This window comes from Barbus barbus (genome assembly GCF_936440315.1).
Source record: "Barbus barbus genome assembly, chromosome: 17".
NCBI lineage: Eukaryota > Metazoa > Chordata > Actinopteri > Cypriniformes > Cyprinidae > Barbus > Barbus barbus.
In genome coordinates, this window is record NC_136745.1 from 26,109,380 (window position 1) to 26,131,832 (window position 22,453).

At 37.9% G+C, this 22,453-nt stretch overlaps 1 protein-coding gene across 1 annotated transcript in view; it reads right to left on the reverse strand.

Annotated features, from left to right (window-relative positions):
• LOC306883341 (putative E3 ubiquitin-protein ligase MID2) overlaps positions 1–20,104 on the reverse strand; it is a 131,765-nt gene extending 111,661 nt beyond the window's left edge. Inside the window, exon 1 of the mRNA XM_079438525.1 lies at positions 19,989–20,104. The gene's annotated coding sequence lies outside the window, so the exon portion shown is untranslated. The remainder of the gene's footprint in view (positions 1–19,988) is intronic.
• Between the last annotated feature and the right edge of the window lie 2,349 nt (positions 20,105–22,453).

Sequence of the window (22,453 nt, forward strand, 5' to 3'; positions counted from 1 at the left end):
AGTATGTTGTTTGATGTTTGTAAGTGGCTTACTATGGCGCTGGGTGGGCCAGTGGGTCAGACTCCGCCCTGCGGCCCAGACACTCTAATGGAGCCATTTATCTCCTGTCAACCTGCAGCTGGTTACTGGTTCCCCACTGCCTCCTCTGCCGCTTGAGTAGTCAGACAGCTGGAGTCATGGGCAGAGAGGAAGTCCAGATCGGACACAGCACAACTGGAGCACTACTGCAGCCCCACACCTCACGGACGGATGAGGACACATCCATTAAAAATGAGTGACTGGACTTTGGGGACTCCCAGAGCTCTGCTGTTAGGACAGGTGCCAGGGAAGCCATTCGCAGTTTATCACCTGAGAATTTGTTACGACTGACCTGCCAGCAAGCCGAGCAGCAGCTGATATGAGCAGGAGAGGCGTTTAAGAAAAGACAGGATTCCCCAGGGTGGCAAATTCTACCCCGGAAAATTCTTAAAAAGAACCATTTTGTGCTGGATAGAGTTCTTGAGTTGATTTACGGTCATCTGGAGACGAAAAGTTTTAGATTTTATTTCATAGGTTCTTCAGATCAGTGTATTGTTACATTCATTTATGAGATCATGTAAAACACCAGTACATAAAGTTATTTGTAAAAAAACCAAACAACAACAAACAAATTCTCATACGGCACTGAATTAATGGTGCCTGCTGAAGCTAATACCATTGCTTACACCAGAGGTCTTCAACCCTGCTCCTGGGGACCCACTCTCCTGGAAAGTTTATTTCCAACCTGCTTCAGCACACCTGCCTGCAATTTTCAAGCAGTCTTGAGGAGCTTGTTTGGCCGCTTCAGGTGTGTTTGATTAGGGTTGTAGCTAAACTCTTCAGGATAGTGGGTCCCCAGGAACAGGGTTGAAGACCTCTGGTTTACACTCATAGGAATATTTATGCTACAGACATGAACATCTGAAATACTGAGGTTTTCTGAGAAGATGTCTGCTATTATAAGACTATGATCAGGCTTAACAATAATTTTTGGTGGATAATAAAAAGTGAAATTTGGTCTTTGCAATAAAATTTCTTAATTTTTTTTTATACCTTACAATCCTGAGCTTGTATCTTGTAATTCCGAGGAAAACAGCCAGAACTGTGTGCTATAAACTCAGAATTAGAAGATTAAAGATTTAAAAAAATCGGAATTGTGAGATATTGTGAAATCTCAAAGAATATATGTACATAGTGTATCATAAATTATTACAAAAAAAAAAAAACAATCACCCTTAAATGATCAGCAGACATGTTTAAGCTTCATACTGAAATACCCTAAATCATGCAGCATCATACAAACTCTTGAAGATCTGTCAATGCAGAATTTTCCCCTCACCGCATTACTACGTAGCTGTGGGATACGTTTATGAAAAGCTTAATCCCACGAGAGTGCTGGAGTGAATAAAAGCATGCAGGTGTGTTTTAACTGAAGTGCCTGGCACAGAATCCACGGCTCTTCACCACAGCGAACATTCACCATTCTCCTATCCACCTTTAGCTGCTAAACCTTGCCGCTGTATAAATACGACACACGTTATGGAGAGCCCACACTGAGTAATAATCTGCTCACCCACAGCTAACGCTTTGAGCCGAACAAGTGAGCCATTGCACGAGAGCAGGCACCCGAACATGTGTCTTCTGTACAGTAAAGCTGTCCACGTAATAAGTGACATGCTGATTTTCTGTAGTGATTAGCATTAACAAAAGACGTGAGTGAGACAGAAACGAGCTGCAGGAGTTATTATGCACTGAGCATTCCTCAAATATCAAATGAGAACAAAAGGTTATGGATGTTAATTACAAATTACAGGATTATTCCACCGACGACTTCATGTGGAACTGAGACATGTCACTAATTAAATAAGCGTTCTGAAGTACACAGCAGTGCTAGAACAGGGCCCAAAGGGTGAACATGCCTTCAACAGGTTGAAGTATTGCTTAAACAGGCAGTTTATTTCATCTCCCGTGGGACAGCGTAATAAGGGTATGTGTTAGGCCTGTTTTTAGCTGCACCGCAGTGAGATTTCAGCTGCGAGCGGATAGCCTGGCTTCAACACAACCAAACCATGTAGCCACACAGGGAGAGTCAACACAAGGCTGCCTAGATCCCAAAAGTAAGTGGTCAGTCTCTCAAACCACAAGTGCTACTTTATTTATTTTTAATTTCAAAGCTTGAAATAGAGGGCAGACTTGGATAATTGCAGTGGATGTGTTTTTACAAGGACAAACAATAGCTGTCTGGTCACCAAGGTCATAGATGACCATTCACATCATGTGTTTTCTCCACTTCTGAAAGAGCCATAAACAAACGTTTATAAGTTTGGGTTCAGTAAGATTTTTGAAAGAAGTCTGTTTTACTCACCAATGCTACCATTATATGTTAAAAACAGTGTTTTCTATGTGAATATATATATATTTATAAAAAGCAATTTATTCATATGATGACAAAGCTGAATTCAGCATCATTACTCCAGTCTTCAGTGTCCCATGATCCTTCAGAAATCATTCTAATATACTGTTTTGTGACTTTATAAATGTCTTCATTGTTATTTTTGATTAATTTAATACATCTTCGCCACATAAAGATCATTTCTTTAAAAAAAACTACTAATTGAAAAAAATTGAACAGTAGTCTGTTCCAAAATAAATACATTTACAAAATAAATTAGAAATAGCAGAACAGAAGGTGAATCAAACACATATAGTGCCACCAGTGTAGTCTGATTCCCCAACGAATGACTCAAAAGAGTCAGTTCTTTTTAGTGAACCAAACACATACAGCATAACCTGCATAGCTCTACTTCAATCGAATGACTCCAAGAAGCCAATTCTTTTTAGTGAATCAAATATTGGCATATATCAAAGATCAAATATGTCATTGGCAATGGAACTTCATTTCTTTCAAATATGTATTTCTTACAAGTACTAAAAGAATGGAGCCGTTAAGTAACTGGAATCCAATTCTTAACGATTCCAGTCACTCTTTCCATCCCAAGTAACAATCCCCAGAGGTGTGCTTTGTTGTATTTTCAGCAGATCATGTTGCACATCAAATGTGTCACATAAACATAGTGACAGTTTTCCACACCAAGAGTTCAGCATGTGCTTCACTGGCCTCTGTTCATGTTCTCCACATCTGCTCTCTGACACTGGGCTAGCTTAATCAAACGTGTGATTCTATTCATAGAATGTAAACAGTGCCGTGGTGGCTTAGTTTTGTGGGGATCAGAGCAATGACCACTGACTAGAGATTCAAAGCTCTGGCATCTGCACAAACACGGATGGGTAACCCTGATGATCGAAGATCGCGGATCCAGGTCAGAGCCCATCTGGTGCCCTACCACTCGAGAATAACAGGGTTGTGAAATGATGGAAAAGGCTTCCTTTGTCCCAGATACGGAAGTGGCAGGATCTCGATATGAGAGGGAGGAGAAAACGCCAGTGGAAATGTGTCTGCATTTCACAGCAAATAGAATTTAAAAACATGAAGTGTGTAATTTTTTCCAAAAATAGTCATTAGTAGGCCGTCTTCTTGAAACACTGTGATTCTGTGGTGCTTTTGAAAACAATGTTTTGGTGGTCTGAAATGTTGATTTCTGGAACACAATTGTGGATGGGACGGAACTGAATTGGCAGGTCAAGTGTTTAGAAACTCTTTTTGGAATTTTGTTATTTTTTGTATTTCTGTTTGGCGCTGCTAGTGGCACAGCTATTACATACTTCAATTTGAACAAAACAGCATCTCAACACCTAAAATAAATAAATAAAAATAAGTAAATATAAAACCGTTTTATTTAGAAAATAATTTAATTGATCTTCTACATTGTTAAAAATTCTATAGTTTTTTATTACAATTAAAAAAAAAAAAAAAAAAAAAAAAAAATCTGGAAAAACATTATTTTAAATAAATTATGTTCTTTTAAACTTTCATCAAAGAATCCTAAAAAAAAGTATCGGGGTTCCAAAAATTATTGTTTTTACTGTTTTTCATTTGATTGGTAGTGTATGCACACATGAATATAATTTAAATCTAAAATAATATAATAATCATTAAAATGCATGCCCTCTGTTGTCCGACAGTAGTTTGTTCTAGTTAGAGTTTAAATTACAGCGACCATCAATGTGACATGAAATTTTTATTTTTTTTCATAGGAGCTTATGACTGGCTTATTTCCCTGAACAATCTTCAGCCCAGAATTGAGGTCAAAACCTCAGTTTTACTACAACGACAGTTTCTGTTTGTAAAATTCATTATTTACCACCTGCGGATGGAACTGACGCCAAATAGACCAATCACCGCAGCGGTAATACTCTAGAAAGACTTGTCATTTTCCTAATGCTCTTAGCTGGAGAGGTGTCTAACACTAACAGAATACCTTCACGCTTTCTCTCTCTGCTATTCCAAAGCACGTCCATTATTGATGTGCATTTTCTCTGGTGAGAACAAAAACGGGATAAAAATGCAGCACAAAACCTCATGAAACATTAAGACCAGATTATAGAGAAACAGGCTAAATAAGAGCTGTTGAGAGTTGCTTACATTTATTGCCCTAGTGTTCCTGACACAGACTACTGACCCCATGTCTTCACCTCCAGTACCGTCAGGGAGGAGACAGAAGCGAGAACTTGAAGCAGTGCTTTCCGCTGTGTCCAATGTTGAAGTGAATCCTCACAGGAAGCCACAGAAAAACAGGTACGAGAACAAACTGTCCCACTGGAGCTAACAGAGGAGAATCAGAAGCTTTTAGGCTATGATTCAGCATCAGAGCACAGAACGATTCTTTGATTCCTCCATTTTACATGTCAAGGAATCGATTCGCAAACATCAAAGATAACGGCGAGTTTCTCTGAGGCCTGATATTTTCTGTCATATTCTTTAATACTTCCTCTATTTCACGCATTTTGGAGAACAAGACGCATTGGATATCCAAACATTAGAAGGTCTGGTTCAGCATTGCGGGTGAAGGTCCCCGCTGACATGCATTGAGAATTTGATCAATGGGAGTGTAAACATGCAAAAGCTGCGGCAAATCCTTTCGTTATGCCACACCGTAAACACACTTGCACTCGCAAAAAATCATTTTCAGTCTCCTTTCATTTCTTGTTTGCTGACACAGGGCGCAGAACGTGTGACACAAAATGTGCGAGGAACTGACGGCCAAACTAATGCCGTACCTTTTCGCTAAAATTCCCATAAATATGTTAATTTCCCGTAGCCTGAATGAAATGCAGCCTGTGCTGCACATAAATGGCAATCTGATGGGTTTCTGCGTCGAGTCTCAAATGTACTAATCTACATTCCCATCTGACAATAATGAACAGCAGAATCTGCTACAGTATCACGGCTATCTCTGATCCTATCCAAATACTTGTGATATTCAAAACAGGTGCTTCCATATTTTAGCATATCTGGAGCTAATAATGCTTGCCACTACCATGTGATTTTTGACTCAGTATTGCATGACCAATCAAATGGACTGATTAGCTGATGGCCTTTCTCTCAGTTTTCTATGAATTTGTGGGCTGAATGCTTATGTAAACTTTCAAACCCACCCAACGCTTCCTCAAGGCTCTAAACTAAAATGATTTTTGAGATTGCATGCTGGCCTTTGTCATTCAGAAACTTATATTAGAGAGGTCACTAAAAAAAAAAAAAAAAAAAAAAAACCTAGTCAATGAACCCCAGCTGGTGAAGTTCCCAATATAAACAATTCTACTGATAATGTAAATTTCATATGTACTCTTTCCCAGAGTCTATAGTGGATAATCCACTGAGGCCTTTGCTTGGAGTAAAGCTGAAGCGATCAAGAGAATCCATCTTCTAAACCCTGGATCATCGCCAAGAAAGACAAGCAAAGCACAGTGTTTAATACGAGACATATAACTGAGGATCGGTGTCTCCCTCCGTCTCATTATTAAGCCACAGAGGTCGGCGTTGCACATGAACCCACTGTACTCTGGGAATTAGGAAATGAGAAAATTAATACCTTGAATCAATATTTGGGTGCTTCTTCAACTAAAGGGACTTGTGACCCTGTGGAGCCAGTTAAAACTGCCAACTGCTCCCCGGGCGCCGCAGCATAAATGGCTGCCCACTGCTCCGGGTGTGTGTTCACTGTGTGTGTGTGTTCACTGCTGTGTGTGTGCACGTTGGATGGGTTAAATGCAGAGCACGAATTCCGAGTATGGGTCACCATACTTGGCAGTATGCCACTTCACTAGTAATCTTATTAGCACCTCTAGCAGCTGTGTGTTACAACGTGTGCCCCTGCGGGTGCTGTGTGATCAGCCAACAATCGGGCACCTCAGATAACCTCTGCAATCACTCGGGTCAATGTCCACACACACTCCTCCACTGAAGCACCCATATAAAAAAGCACTCTCTGCACAAGTGCTGCTGCAACTTATTAATAAATAAACAGCTGTTTGTGAGGTGTTACAAGGTTGCTAACTCATGCAGAAGGAGGGCAGATAGCGAGGAAAAGAGTGCAAGGGAAGTGCAAGACAGACGTGTCAGAGATGTTGGCGTGTTTCCAAAGACCCCCAGAGATGTAGTACCCCTCCTGCATTTGGCTGTAGGAGATGCTATTTATAAGCTGCTGTAATGTTTGGTATTTCCTCTGCGGATGGGGCAGGGAGAAGGCATTGTTTTCCTTGGCTGACTTTGATTGTTTTACTAATTCTTTTTGTTGAAATGTCAAAGTCTTGCTGTTCCGTTTATGCATTTCCATTTGTGTTGAGTCGAGAAAGCCATTATTCCCTCACCCCCTGCCCCATCACAGTCATGCTGTTTATGTTTTCTCCCATAGACTCGGGCTTTGCAGTGTACAGTAGTACAACGGTCTAAACCATTACATTTTATGTTCGTTCAACACCCTGTGGGCCTCACATTTAACACTGTGGATTCACAACGGACTAAACAATGGCGATCAAACGGAGATCAAATGCCAGCGTAGGACCAAGTGGTTTGCAAGATTATCGGCTTTATGAAGCTCCATGAAGTCCAAGTCCAAGTCATTCAACTCTTTAAGGGGGCCAAATCAAAGAAAACAATGTTCTTTGCTTTTTTGATTTTAAAGCAAACTACTGGTCAAAGGTTAAGGGTCGGTAAGAATGATCAAAATTACAGTAAATACAGTGAAATATCATTACAATTTAAAGTTTTCTATTTGAATATATTTGAAAATGTAATTTATTCCTGTGATGTAAAGCTGAATTTTCAGCATCATTACTCCAGTCTTCAGTGTCACATGATCCTTCAGAAATCATTATGATATGCTGATTTACTGCTCAAGAAACCTTTTGAATTATTATCGATACTGAAAATAGTTGTGCTCCTTAATATTTTAGTGTAAACCATGATAACATTTTTCAGGACTCTTTGATGTATAGAAATTTACAAAGAACATCATTTATTTGAAACGGAAATCTTTTGTAACAGACTTTAATGCCACTTTTGATTAATTTAATTGTATCCTTGTTAAATAAATGCATTAATTTCTTTAAAAAAAGAATAAAATCAAATCATACTGACCCCAAACGTTTGTTATTTTAAAACATGCAGCATCAGAATCATAGCGACTCAGTGGTCATTTCACATCAAAGATGTCTCGAAACGTACATGGCGCTACGTATTTCACATCTTGCAAAAAAGTTCCCAGAGGTACATTTCGTCATGAGATCAGGCTCGTATCAACACCTATTTAGTACAACTCTGAATGCCTATGCCAAGCTTGGCCCATCAAAACAGCATTTACATATAGAAAATTTAAAGGCACAGCAGCAAAAATACCATGTTTAATTTAGCAACTATGGTGCTTTTGATATAAAAAAACATGACTAACATTATCATCAGATTTAAATATCTAAATGCTATAAAAGTGTATAAAATACGGCTTATTTTACACAAAACTTTCTGTATTAGTTTTGATGCATTCTCCTGAAACACACTGTGGTTATTCAGCACAGTTCAATTTCTCAGTTTTTTTCTATACTGAATGAGATAATCAGCCATCAAACAGACAGCTTGAGAAAAATATGCTTTAACACAATAAGCTATAGACAGCATTCCATGGCTAGAAACACAAACATATGGCTCGTTTGTATTCATAATTCATGGATTATGCATCGCATAAATTGCAGAGCGCTTTTCAGTCATGCTCCATAATCCTGCTCTGCCTTAAGTTGGGCTGTTACTGAGCCAACAGAGAGCGTAGGAGTCACCGTTCTCTGTGTTCACATGATGGTGAAGTGAGTAAGTGTGAGTGAGTTAGCTCTTCATCCCTTCTCTTCCTCCTACCTGCTCTCCGAGCCTCTGCCTGTATTCCTAACAAAGGGCTGTAAATCCAGAGCTCAGCTTAAATGTGCAGAACTCCTTCTGCTGAAAGTCAAAGTAAACATGTGAAAGGTGAGGAGGAGTTATGCACGTGGATTTCTTTTGTGGTTTTATATGGTCATAAATGAGTCAAGAGCAGATGATGCGCACGCTGAAATATGGACTGCTGATGCTACTAAGGTCTCCTGAGTGCATGTCACAGCCTGTACAGCATTTGGGTGTCATTACTAATTCAAAGTCAACATGGAATCAAAATGACCTGTATTTACTTAATAAATGTTTTTGGTATTTCCTAAATGTCTCATGATTCATCATCATACATTATTCTAAAAAAAAAAATTTGTTTTCATAATCATTCTTCAAAATATAATAACTTTCTCTGTATTTTCTTCCAAATATTTCAATTAATTCATATAATTCATCACATTATAGACATTAATGCACTGCAAATGCCATTTCATGTTGACCTTAAGGTTGGAAAGTCATACCATACTCTTCCTTTCAAAAGCTGGAAAGATTTTATTTATTTTTATTTTAGTGTTTTTAGAAAATAAGTCAAGACTGCATTTATTTGATTAAAAAAAACACCACACTGATCGGTCTCACGCAGGATGGTGACGAGTCAGCTTACAGACGGGAGGTTAAGGAGCTGGCTGTATGGTGCAGTCTTAACAACCTGGAGCTGAACACGCTCAAAACTGTGGAGATGATCGTGGACTTCAGGAGAAATCCCCCTGCACTCCCCCCCCTCACCATCATGAACAGCACTGTAACAACAGTGGAGTCATTCAGATTCCTGGGCACCACAATTTCTCAGGACCTGAAGTGGGACAATCACATTGACTCTTTTGTCAAAAAGGCCCAGCAGAGGTTGTACTTCCTTCGCCAGCCGAGGAAGTTCAACCTGCCACAGGAGCTGCTGAAGCAGTTCTACTCCGCCATCATTGAATCCATACTCTGCACTTCAATAACTGTCTGGTTCAGCTCAGCTACCAAATCTGACCTCAAAAGACTACGGAGAGTAGTCCGGACTGCTGAGCGAATCATTGGTACAACCCTCCCCACTCTCCAAGAACTGTACTTATCCAGAGTGAGCAAAAGGGCTGGTAAAATTACTCTGGACCCCTCACATCCAGCACACTCCCTCTTTGAACTGTTACTGTCTGGTCGACGCTAGAGAGCTCTGAGCACCAGAACGACCAGACACAGGAACAGTTTCTTCCCTCAGGCAATCCATCTCATGAACACTTGACAATAAACGCAGAACACACAACTATTATACATTATTTATCCACCACTCTTACTTTTATTTTTTCTGATTTCAAATTTGCACATATCAGACCTGTACATACATAATTGTCTATTTTATACTGTATATTGTTTTTTTGCTGTTTTGAACATTGCCTATTTGGATATTTGTATATTATTCTTTACTATCTGTGTCCTGTCCTGTTACTGTCTTTCTGTTGCACTGTGGAGCTTCTGTCACTAAAACAAATTCCTCGTATGTGTAAACATACTTGGCCAATAAAGCTCATTCATTCTGATTCTGAATATAAGATTATAACAATGTAGAATATCAGAGACTGAATCAGACAAATTTAAGATGCATCAGAACATTGAAACCTAAGGAGCTGGAATTCAGAGAGGCCCAAGAAAACAGGACAACGTCGTAAATCAGATTCCTAGCCCCAACTAGTCTGAAGCAAGCAAACTAATCAGCAAGCCTCTTTCACAGAACAGCTTACAACCTTGGGACAAAAGAACACATTGATAATTCCAATTCAGGAAGGAGACCGTCAAATTTGGGGCAAATAATCAAGACTGATGGTCAAAGAGATGGCCATCACATGTTTCACGATTGAATTCATGAGCTTCCTTAGACTGACTACCCCACACATAGAAGACAGACCAAACCAAAATTCCTTTGTCTAAAGAACATGCCTTCGTTCTCCATAGAACTATACAAAGACTTTCTTTTTCATATGCACATAAAATCATCCTAAAAGGACATTTCTATGCAGAACCCCATATTATGTTTGTAACCCACATATTAGACTATCATGTTTTAATCAAATATTATGCATGTCTTTTTAATCATTATTTTAATCATTATTGAATTGAATTTAAATGTTTCTTCCAATCAATTATTTGTCAAATGTATCATAGTCTTGTTATAGAAATCATGTTCAAAAGTATACTTTCCAAGAGCCTGTAAAGTTCGGACCTCAGACTGAACAGATAACATGTTGATTTATGATTTGGTGGAGGAATAGAGCAACACCCCAAGCAAGGACAATATCTAATTGGTCAAGACGTCCAGATGGGACGGTCTGAAAGCAGAGTTTAAAAACTCAGGACACCATCAAACTCTCTCTTGGTCCTCTTAGCGCTCTTCTCTCTCCTCTTCTTCTCTTTTGCCACCGTGTTTTGACGCTGCTCTTTGATTGTGCTCTGGCCCACGTGTCAGCTGCTATCACAATGAGAAGAAAACCAACCTAGTCTCTTTACATCCCTTTATTCCTTTACTTTAATTTATTTTATTTTTTGTTTTGAGTTTCGTGTACTCAGTTAAGTTTTGCCACCACGCCTCGTCTCCGAGTTCAACTCGAGTCTGTAACTGCCTCAAAACTTCATCCAGACACAACTCCATTGGCTTCCCAAGACGTCACTTCACAACTACTGAACTAATCAGACACTTCAGGGAACCCCCTTTCCTGCAATGACAACGACGACAAAAGGGAATACCTTAGCAAAGTAAGCAACACCTCCAGGTTCTAACTGAATTGGTGTATTTAATATAAATTTTAGCCTCATTGAGAAACTCAAAGCAAGGGTTAAATAAGTGATTGATGGTTGTTCAGGTCTATGCAATGGCACATATTGCTGTAAACTTGGGATATCACATTTCCATTCTCTTAAACTCATCCTTTCCTTACTTTCTCTCTTTCTGCAACGTGTGAATGTGTGAATGCTTGTGTTCATGTGTTAGATTAGTTTACATGTCTTAGGTTTATCGAATAAAGCCTTATTTATATTGAAAAGAGAAGTATCTTGTGTTTTGTGCTCCCAAGTTAATGTCTTAAACTGCCGATCTTGTTACTGTGCTATTTAATAGTGTTTTCACTATATTTTGGATTTTAATATCCAGTGCAGAGGTTGTTATACGGCTCGTTCAGTGAATCGCCGTAACAGTGATTCTGTTCAAATTCCCTATAAAATCATAAATGATTCCCTTTGAGCTAAATTAAACTATTTCTTTAAATTACATGCTCACCCAAAATAAAATATATTTATTCCGACAGATTCAACTAATACTTAAGCGAGAAATAACTTGTTAGTCTTTTGAATGATTCATTACATATTTCCAGCTGAAAAGAGCCATTAGTTTGTGAATCAGTTTGTTTTTCTGTGCAGCCAATGGTGACAACTCAAAGAAAGATATGCCGTCTATTTATTTTCTTTGTAGAACATCTTTTTTTTTGATCACATTCAGCTCACTGCAAGAATATCTCTTTGCTTTACAGATTCAGTATTAGCATAGGAAACACCTCGTATCAAGGTAGTACTGTAAGTATCTGTGACAATGCTTATATTTATACAGTATAAAAGGTGCACTTGTGTGTCTGCTAGAGTTGAAATGCACACTTTGTGTGTCTATAATCATAACGCTAAGCCACGCTCCACCCTGTCTGTACTTTACCGGCCCTGGAGGACGAGGTTCTGGGGTGAGGGTGGATGACGCTACTGCCTGACCACCGTGCCAGGTGAGATCACAGGATGCAGGCAGACACACGCATATGTACGGTACAGCTCTTAACAGCCACAGCAGGAGCCTCCCTCAGCTGCCGCAGGAAACTCCTGACCTCCACGGCAGCACAGACGATTAGTCCCATATGCTCACCTCTGCCTCCCCAAGCACAGAGGCGAAACAGATGCGGGTCATTCAGACGTGCTTACAGCTGTATAGTGTATACAATATATATCTGGGTGTCAAACAACATAGTCAGGGTTTCATGAAGATTCATTTAAAGCCTTTTTAAAGGGATAGTTCACCCAAAAATGAAAATTCTTTCATTCACCAATTCTTTCTTGGGTTGAACACAAAAGAAGATATTTTGAAGAATGTTGTTAACCAAACAGTTGCTGGTAGTCACTGACTTACATGGTACGGGGAAATACTATGGAAGTCAATGGATACCAGCAAATTTCTGGTCACCAACATTCTTCAAAATATCTACTTTTGTGTTCAACACAAGAAAGAAACTCGTCCAGGTTTGGAACAACATGAGGGTGAGTAAATGATGACAGAATTTTCATTTTTGGTTTTAAGACAAATTAAAGAAATTTTAAGGAATTAATTGAAGGGAAAAATACATCAATATGTTCTCTAAATGTAAATGTCTAGAAAGTACACAATGAGTTGTATTAGCAACTCTTTAAAGTTTGAAAATACAATGTCCAACCATTTTTTTCAATCTTTTTTTTTCCTGTAGCTTCAGATCACACTGCAAAAAAAGTGATGCTGTTCCTCAGTATTTTTGCCTTGTTTTCCAGTGCAAATGTCTAAAGTTTTTAAATCAAAATATATTGAGAAGCAAATTGATATAAGTTTTATTTTCTGATAAATTAATAAAAATTAAGTGAGTTTATGATTAAAACAAGAACATATATCTTCCAGTGGGTTAAAAAAAAACTCAATTCAAATGGAAAACAAGTTTTCATACCTCATTAACAGGTATTTATTCTTATTTTAAGCATAAACTCACTTCAACTTCTCAGAAAACAAGACTTCATACATGCTCATTTTACATATCAAGTAAATGTATCTTGACTTAAGAATATTTAGACGTATACTGGAAAACAAGACAAAAATATTGGTGATTTTTTTTTTTTTTATAGTGCATAAAACTATTAATGCTATGACTATGAATAACGAATCTTCTCTGATTTAAAGCATTTTTAAGATAAGATAATTTGCTCTTCTACAAATTAAGACTTTTTAAGACTTGCAGAAACCTTGACAGAAAACATCTGGTCAACTGAAGATCTAATCTAATTTATGTTGCCAATGCATCAAATTTAACATAATTTGACAATTTAAATGATGACTAGTCCCAAAAGTCAAGTTTAAACAAGTTTAAAAGGATTTCAGAGGTTTTCCTTAAAATGAGCACTGCAATTGTAATAAAGTCCACAAATTCAGACTGTCACTACTAACTATAACAGCTTTTCAGATGGTCTAAACCTTCCCGGAGCACTTCCCATGATTTGAAATGGATGTGCTAGTGGTTTGAGTCTCTAAATTGACTTGTCTGGCACTGAACAGACCAGAACCTATTTCCTACTGAGCTGCTGTTTGCTGGAGGAAGTGGCAAAGCTGCAGTGGAACAGCCTGTACATGAGCACTCGCCCCCAGGGTCAGCGGTCCTGTGAGAGTCAAATCTCACTTCCAGCATCTCGCAGTTCAGCGCTCCTCTCTAGGAACGGCAGGATGGAGATCAACATGGACAGAAAATCCAATTAAGCCTCATTATTTTTTCAGGATACACTCAGAAATGTGACACACAAGCTGAAAGTTAAAGGCAGTACAGAGAAGTCCCAGGACCAGAGGCAAAGTGAAAGCATCCGGTGTAGCTCAGAGGTGTGTAGCGGTGAGGAAGAGCAACACCATCACATTGGCTGTTTTTATTTTTTCCAAGTTATATTTACAGGCTTTTTATGTCTTTATTGGGACTGATCAGTGGAGAGCTGACAAGAAAGCATTGGGTAGAGAAAGGGGAGCAGGATCGGTAAAGGACTGCGACACGGGAATCGAACTCGGGTCACTGCGAACGCAGTAGCACTGCATGTCGGCGCACTAACCATGAGACTATTACCGCCAACACATTGGCTGTTTTATGTGAAGACTCAATCTTAGACTTGGTTTAGTTCACAAGTCTCCAATTGGAAGCATACAGCGGAAGTAGTGTAGTGATGCTAATTGGATGAAGTCTAAAAATGCAAATATATGGTCCTGAAAACAACTACAAAAAAACTGATTGAGTATCTGCTGTTGTCATGTAAATCAGTGTCTTTTTTTCTATTTGCTGTGCATAAGAATCAACAATTACCTTTGTGATGTGATGCATTGTTTCTCTTGATTGTGATTACTGTGTGTATTAAAAACCATAACATATCAGGATATACACTACTGTGTTGAAGTCTGGGGTCAGTAAGATGTTTTTGAAGTCTCTTATATTCACCAAGGTTGCATTTATCAATTTTAAAACAACTGTTTTCTAAATACATTTTAAAATGTACTTTATTCCTGTGATGCAAGGCTGAATTTTCAGCAGCCATTGCTCCAGTATTCCATGTCACATGATCCTTCAGAAATCACTCTAATATGTGGATTGCAATAATATTTTTGTGGAAATTGTAATACATTTTTAATTGAAGGATTCTCTGATGTATAGCAAGTTCAAAAGGACAACATTTACTTGAAATGTAAATCTTTTGTAACATAAATGTGAATAAATGTGTCCTAGCTGAATAATCTTTTTCATTCATGTTCATAAAAAAAAAAAAAAAAAAACTGACCTTGAACTTTAGAATGGTAATGTAAAACTAAGTATCATTTTAATTATAATTCTCAATACTGTATGTCCATTCAGAACAAAACATTGTAGAAAATATGATTTATTTGAACTGGATTTTAAGTGTTTTATATCGTGCAAGATTTTTTTTTAAACTACTCAATAACAGCAACCATTTTCAAGCCATTTTAGAGCAAATACATATCACCAGAAGGCACCTATTTTGCCAAGCCCTACTTCTAAAATATGAGACTTGTTTATGAAAGTACAAGAGCTAGTCTGTCCAAAACCTGCTTGTTTTGCCGCATGTCTGCAGCTCAAATTAATCAGCAGATTGTTGTGTTGATACTCATTTATTATATCTGACATAGTCTTAATGCGGTATGCTTGAGCTGACTCTGAATCACACAAACAAACCATGGGTATACATCAGGACCATCCTAATACCCACGTGTCTCATGAATACACAGTATAGCATTGAGAAATAACCAAGGATTTACGTAAAAAGGATCATCACGCCCTGAATAAAACATGTGACTGGGAGCATGTGATCAATATGCAACACCTTCATTAGGTACACAACGACCTTACACCACAAAGCACTGAGATTTACGCGTCCCCTCTGTGAGCAGACGCGATCAGCGCGGAGTATGCTAGGGACTGTGTAAAATGTCCCCTTCACGCTTCTCTCAGAGCCAGTCCAATCCAGACGCAGTCCCCAGCCGGCCCCTCTAGAGGCTCTCAACAGATCTCTATGTGAGCTGAATTTGAGGCCATATATGATGTAGCTGTAGTGTTTCCTACTGCTGCTCTGATAATTCCCATAATATAATGTATTCTCAAACGACACTGCTTGTGTGTTTGTTTTTGAATGCAGTCGGCGAAGGCAGTCCAAAAAAGATTTGCTGTCCAAGTTTTGTGCAACACATTTTTAGCTCCTATCATTCAATTCAGCCTGCAAGCAAAGCAGGTGGAATATAATTTATTTTGCCGTGAAGAATCAGCAGCGGCTGAATAGCGGTGGAGGAAACTCTGTATAGCTGACCACAATGAATGCAAAAGATAATTTCATCATCAGGGACAAATAATGGGGTGAGAGATGAAGCAGCATAAACATCTACAGTATTGGACAAAAAGGTTGAATGTACAGTAGGCTAAAAATATCACTAACTATTATAGACAGAAAGGGTGCAAGCTCTAAATGAAGAAGTTATTGATTCCGTTTACAGTGGTTCTAACAGAGTTCCTCATGGAATGCTGACAACAATGCAAACTCATAAAATACAGCCACACCTGCCCGCTTCCAGCAAAGGGAGGTTAAACAGACACATTCCTGATTTAGGAATTGCAATGCATTTTAAGCATAGTAACAAGTGTATAGTGCATAGTAATAATGCACATGTATCATTTACTCATACTATATGGTTATGAATATGGCTGAACAATATGTATAGACAGAATACTTAATAAAATAAATTTCTTGTTTATAGACCTAAGGAAGCATTTAATCCGATATTACTGATCCGATACCTGGGTGTGTATCTGTATCTGCATGTTCTAGCCCTGTATGAATTATTTTATGGTGTGGTTCAGACTTGTCCCTTAATAAAACATGAACAAATACATACAGTGAACTGAAGTATTTTTATTATCTGACATACATTTGACATTATTATTTTTCTTAAGTGAAAAAGAACTTCAACTGCAGCCACAAATCTAACACTGTAAACTGAAAAAGGTATTTTAGTTTTACAATATGGAATATGAATCAGTCCTTTAGCTTATTAAAGCAGCAATTAACTTGCATTTTAACCAAATAAAAAGGTACTCATCTTTCTTATTAATTTAAATGATGTTTTCTTCATTTAAAATAAATAAACAGCTCACAGTTGATTAGTTAAATGTCCATTTTCGCCAATGAAATCAAGTTATGCGAGCTATACATTTTCTGTGCACTTTTCTCAAAAACTATTGGTCCTAAAGACATCAATCAAAGTGTGGACTGTATAATGGGTATTCCCCCAGGGAATGATCACACAAACATGCTTGTCTGTCTCTCAACAACGGAGGTCGAGGAGAGGTCACTGGCGTGCGGTGAATAGCGAAAAGTGGCTGGAACATGGTTTGTCTACATTGTGTTCTTCGGGGTGATGCGTCTTCAAATGCTTTATTAAGTTACTCGTGTTAAAGTTGTTAATACTTGTGCCACCCCTCAAAATTGCAGCATGGCATATGAGACATGTCGCAGATTTACTGGCTGGTTGGGCCAGTCTGAATAGTGCCAAACCGCGGACATACACGGTTTGTATTTTTTCTCCGCTGCTCTAAATAGTAGTTGCTTGTGGCAACACAGCACAACTTCCTGTGTTGGCATTCTGAGCAGCAAAGAAGAATTGATTTCCGATTTGCAGCGTTAAGCAAAGATAGCGGGCATAATTATAGGTCTTGTTTAAGAAAATGTTATCGGATCGGTATATGGGTTCAAATACTCGCCGATACCGATGCCAGAATTTTGTGTGGTATCGGTGGAATTTCCGATACTATTATCGGAATCGGAACAACCCTAGTAATGATGCTATATAATATAATAATATAAATAAATTACATTTTAAAATCTATTATCTTTAAAGAAAACAGTTATTTTAAATTGTAATAATATTTCAATATTTTAGTCTTTTAACCGTATTTTTAATTAAATGTATGCATCCTTGGTGAGCATATAGATACATCTTTCAAAAATACTCAACTTTTGATATTATATATAAATATTGCTGGTTATATAGTAAATTAGTGCACATAAATCTGTTCATAAAATGCTGTTCTTCCTTATCATGACTATTTTCACTGCATTTTACTAACATTTTAAATCAAGTTGACAACAATGTCTGTTTGTTCAATGATGGCTCATCAAGATTTATATACATAAAAAAAGCTAAATCTTTTGAATATATTTCACATTTTGTTAGGCCTGCATGCTGCTGCAATATAACCACATCAAAAACAAATGGATCAATTAAAACAACAGTGCTTCCAGTTAAAAAGGCATTTCATTGACTTTTTCGGGTTTAGAGTGAAGTATTTTTTCCAGTAGGCACAATTACAATTATAGAATTAAATGATAAAATGGCATTTTGTGGTTGCCCTTTGACCAAACAATAGTCCATCATACTTTTGTTCATGCCCTAGAGACAAAAACAATGGCGAGGGCAAAAAAAATAATTCAGCCTTCTGTTTCCAAGTACCTCATATCATCTAATTACGCTGTTATTCATGTGTAATTCAGCTGAGAGAACGTGTCATGTCATGAGCCACAGGAGCGTAAAAAAGAGGTGCCTTCAAAACAAGTGTACACTCAGTTTGTTTTGCTCAGAGAGTCGCAGTGGAATAAAAGTCATTCTTTTTTAAGAGCTAACCATCCCTATTTTAGCTGGCAGTAATCTAAGAGTGTATGAAAGAACATGAAGGGCCTGACAGCCACGGTGTACATGCCACTAAAGATCATTTTTAGGAATTCTAGTCATAAATGTTAAATGGTTTAGCGTGTAAGTTATGTCAGCCAACAGTAGTGCTCTTTCAACAAATCAGATCAATCTGCCACATAATCTTTTAAAATTGACAGCTGCTAAATGACATTTTAATGACCTTCAACTCAGGGTTTGCCTACAGGGTGTTCTGCATGCCAGTGGAACAATCAAACCCCCAAATACCTGCTTTCTGTTAAAGGACTCTGACAGCCTTTGATGAAAGCTCAACAAAAACCCGCACTTACAATAGACTTCATATTGTAAAACAACGTGTAAACAATCACTTACAAATCAAAAAGAGCTGAGGTATGAAAACAATTAAACTGGAGTCCCGAGATCAAAACCGCTGTTGATAGATTTATGCTCTGATTCGAAAAAGAAAAGTTCCTATGATCACAAACGTTAGTGAGTAATGCTACTAAAAACAACACACTACAACTACTACATTCTTTTAGAGTGAAAACATGTTCTCAACTTGTTTATAGGAGGTGAGCTTTTTTCCCATAGAACTTATATTTATTTTATAAAAATGTACGCACAACAGCTTATTACAATTATCATGTTCTTTAAACACATTTCTCACTCTGCTCAGGTAGCTTTTAACCTATTTTTAAAGAAAATATAACATGTAAATATCATTGAAGAGCAAAAAATAAAAAAAATAAAAAAAACATCAACAATACAAAATGTTTTACAGAGAACTAGCTAGTGCATGTTAAACTTATCTGAAGAAATCGGATGCAAATAGCATTTGTGTTTTTTTTATTATTATTGAAATATTTATTTGAAAATATTTTACATTTTGGGGCCCCTTGAAGGTTTACTGAGGACCCCTAGTGGGCCCCGGACCCCAAGTTAAGAACCACTGCTCTTAAAAACAGTTCCAAATGAATGAAAATAAATAAAAATAGAAACTTTCCAATGTGATCTTAATCTGCAAGTGAAAGACAAGATTACTTAAAAGCCATTGTATGATTTTCCTTACTTTTAATGTTCTAATAAACGAAACGCTCAGTGGTTCAGTGATATAATGCATGCATGTATTGTCGCTATGGTAGCGATATGCGTAAATCCTCCAAATGTTCAGATTATGAGAATAGGGTATATACACTAATCATCCATTTATCTCTGTCTACAGGAGACCATCACTGCTGATCGCAGGTAAAACGCAATGATAGTCAGCATCTCCAAACACACGTTCATCCAGACACATCCAATAATAGCGAACAGCCAGGTTAAGAAGTAAAACACACCGACTCTACTGCGCTGTTTCTCAATATCTAGCGAGCCCACTACCTAGACATCATTTTCAAGCGCTTACGATGCCCCAAAACACTGTCTAGGTAAGCAGCTCAGTGGGTTTTGCAGCACAGCCATGGTTTACGGAATTATTAAAACTTCTCCGCTTTTAGGTTACTTCAGGATGCATTAAACTAGCTTCATCCTGGCAGTCGAACTGTTCCTCAGTTTAAAACCTGTCCAAAGCGCAACTAATTACAGCACAGCGTGATATGAGACATACTCACATACCAGCTTTAAATGTCGAACATTCTTTTCTTCTGTCATCTTGAAAGGAACCAAAAGAAATCTTGATGTCAGAAACAAGTGTGACTGTCTCGACGCGCAATCCTCCGCGACGCAGTATGTCTCGAGAACGCAACTTTAGAGGAATGCGCGCGGCGCGAGCGCAGACAGACAATCGCAGGAAAGCGGCTCCTCCCACCGGCTACACACGCGCACAGAGGCTCCAGAATGATGGCTGTCTGTGAGCGGCTAAGGTCTCCTTCCAGTCAGGTTCCCGTTGGTGGCAGGGTCATTAATCACCAGACGGCACTCCCGCGTCTCTATACGGTCAGCAATATGAACCATAATAGGAATTATGGATGTTATGGTCGTCTGTGGACCTGCACGTTTAACTGTGTATGAAACCGGGGAGATACGATATAATATAGCTTATTATGAATGAGAATCCCATATGAATGGTAAACAGAATTACTCATGAGAGCAAAAACAATCACGATAGAGGGGGTCATTTGCGTTTCTCAGTACAACAAAGGAGACCGATGCTAGTTGTCACGTTTTTTACTCCAGTGAATATTATATAATTAAGTTATTTCTATACAAGCACAAGTCTTATCATCAAAAAAGCTATTATACAGTGACACATTTATATTGTGTAGGTAGTCACAGTGGGATTAAACAGGCTTTTCAGCAAAATGTACAGCAATGAAACATACACAAATATCCAACATTCTCTGGCCAACAAAAGCTTATAATCAATAAATTCCAAATTTATATAATTTAAATAGTAAATATAAATTATGTAAATTTAGCTGTACTGTACAACAATTAGTTCTGGTTCTCAAATCTGATTGGCCAAGCTTGTCTATATAAGACGGACTACCTGATTACATTTGAAAGAGCTTTAAAAATCCCAAACAAATTATTTGAATGCATTACAAGAATGTATTAAATACACAACCAGCAGTTGGAGTTTATTAGGAACATCCTGATATTCAGCTAAAAAATGTGAACCTAATTTCCTGTTTTCCTGGGAAAAAATCTTGCAAATTGCAGCAGACGCAGAAATGTCACAAGATATTAGCTGTTCAAGTATGAGCAGACCCCCTGTCGAGTGGATCCCACTGAGATAAGGCCATGCTGTCCAACCACAGGCTCTCAACTCATGTCTGGAGTGTTATGCACGAACACTCAAAACATTAAAAAAAATATCAAAACAAACAATTATTAATTGCTTCCTGGGTTGTTAGTGCAGAAATACAGTGCAGTAACAGCCTCACGGCACTGCTGACAAAACAATTTACACTTGCAAACGAGTTCAGAAATCAAGGGCACTTGCGTTTGACTGCCAATATGATTGACCCTGCAGTGGAGGATCAATGTGAGCCGTAGGTGCAGCGGACCCACGGTCAACTAAGCAAACAAGAATAGTGTAGTCATTTCATTTAATGATATTATTTGGAAAAACCTGTCGCTAAATAAATATGCTATAAACCATACCGAGCCATTTCACATTGAATTCCTCTTTGCAGCTGTTTGGAAGGCTTTATGCCAGGGTTGCCCAAATCTACCTTCCTGCAAAGTTCAGCTCCTCCCGTAATCAAAAACACCTGAACCAGCTAATTAAGATCTTCAGGAACACTTGATAATTACAGGCAGGTGTGTTGGATCAAGATACTGCAGAAAGATAGCTCTCCAAGAACAGGATCGGGCAGCTTTAGGCTTAAACTGTCTTCTGGAAGTTTTCTCTTGCACCTGAAGCCTGAAACACTGAAAGACTTACCAAAGACTGGCATTGTAAAGCAATCGCTGCGATTTCTGATTCACCATGATTGTTTCACGATGCCAATCTTTCATCTGGGACAGCCGAAAATAGTGCAGTGTGTCTCGGGCTTAAGAGGTCAAGGTTTGGCTGACTAGGTATCTCCTGCTGGTAACTACATAAGACAGACAGCCATGTATTCTGACTATTTCCATTTTTTTTTACTTATAATAAATGTATGAAATTCATATGCATGCAAGTTTAAGTTTTTGAGTATTTTCTTTAAATAAATTAATGTTTTATTTAGCAAGAACACATTGAATTGATCAAAAATGAGAGTTAAGACCGACAATGTTTCAAAATATTTCTATTTCAAATAGATGCTGTTCTTTTGAACTTTTCAAAGATAAGTGATAATAATAAAATATGATTCTTGACCAGCAAATCAGCATATTGGAATGATTTCTGAAGGATCATGTTTACACTGATGACTGGAGTAATCATGGTAAAAATTAAGCTTTGCGTTCAAAGAATAAGTTACAATTAAAAATATATTAAAACAGAAAACAGTTATTTTAAATTGCAATAAGATTTCCAATATATCAAAAATAGAAAGCATAATGATAATAATAATAATGCTTTGCTGTATCTATAAATAAATTATATACTTATGATTATATACATTCCTATTAAAGCACATGTTTTTACATCT